Genomic DNA, 1,122 nt, shown 5'->3' with positions numbered 1-1,122 from the left:
GGAGGAGCCCAAACCCACCAGCGCCGCGCACAAAGCGTCACATCCCAGGCAGCTCCGTCGTGCTCATCCCACGGCTCCGGGATTATACCAGTGCCGCTAAAATCCCACCTTTATCTCCACGGTGCCCAGCCAATGACCTCGGCGCTGACACGCAGGGCCTTCCTCCACGGGGATCAGAGATGATAAAGCCCTCCCGGTGCTGGCTCGCCGCGGGGCACAAGGTCCCAGTCCCAGCAAACCGTCTCGGACGTTCCAAGGATGATGTCCGAGCACGTGGCGGACAGGATGGGCGGCAAGGGCTTCACCCAGGTAAGGGGATTTTCTCCCTGGATTTGGGGTTTTGCGGGGTTTTTTTTTTGCTCCTTGTACCTGGCTGAGGAGCCGCGGTGGCCCCGGCGCGAAGGGGTGCGAGGCCAATTCACCCGGCTGCTGCTCGTCGGAAGGGGAGTAGCTGTGGGTAGCAGGGGATCACGGGACGGATGCTGGTGAAATAATTCATGGAAGGGTGTAGGAGAGCTGGTTCCCAAACCTCCGGCCCCGAGCCAGGCGGGGTGATGTCGAAGCAAGGCGGGCTGTAATATTCGGGGCGTTTTTCTGCCCGGCGAAGTGAATTGAAGGAAAAAATACGTGAGCGGGGGCTTCGAGACACGGTCCTCCCTGCAGGGCGAGATGCGAGACGCTGCTCGTGGGCGAGCAAGGATCCAGAGGAGAGCCCGGGTCTGCTCCCGCATCCCGGGGAGAGCCGGCCGGGCTCCGGGCTGGGCTTAGGGATTACTCTGGACTTGGGGGGGGGGGTGTCATGGGGTTTTAATCCTTCCCTGCCCACCAGTACTGCCGCCCGCTTTCGGCTGGGCTTTTTGGAGGGGCAGGAGGTAGGTGCCCAAACCGACCTGGGTTTTAAGAGGCTGCCCAGCTCCTCGCTCCCTCGACGGCTCTTGCCAGCGTCTCACCCACACACCGAGGCTGGGTTGGGAGGTGCATCCGTCCGCACACGGCTTCGCCGCGGTGACGTGGATGCTGGTCCCTGCCTGCGCGATGGCTTTCCCCTGTGAGCCCGGCGGGGCTGAAGGACGGGATCCTGCCGTAGCCGTGCACCCGGGTCTATCCTCCACACCGAGTTTG

This window comes from Pygoscelis adeliae, unplaced genomic scaffold (genome assembly GCF_000699105.1).
Source record: "Pygoscelis adeliae isolate BGI_AS28 unplaced genomic scaffold, ASM69910v1 Scaffold187, whole genome shotgun sequence".
Taxonomy (NCBI): Eukaryota; Metazoa; Chordata; class Aves; order Sphenisciformes; family Spheniscidae; genus Pygoscelis; species Pygoscelis adeliae.
Note: the sequence above shows the minus strand (reverse complement) of the source record.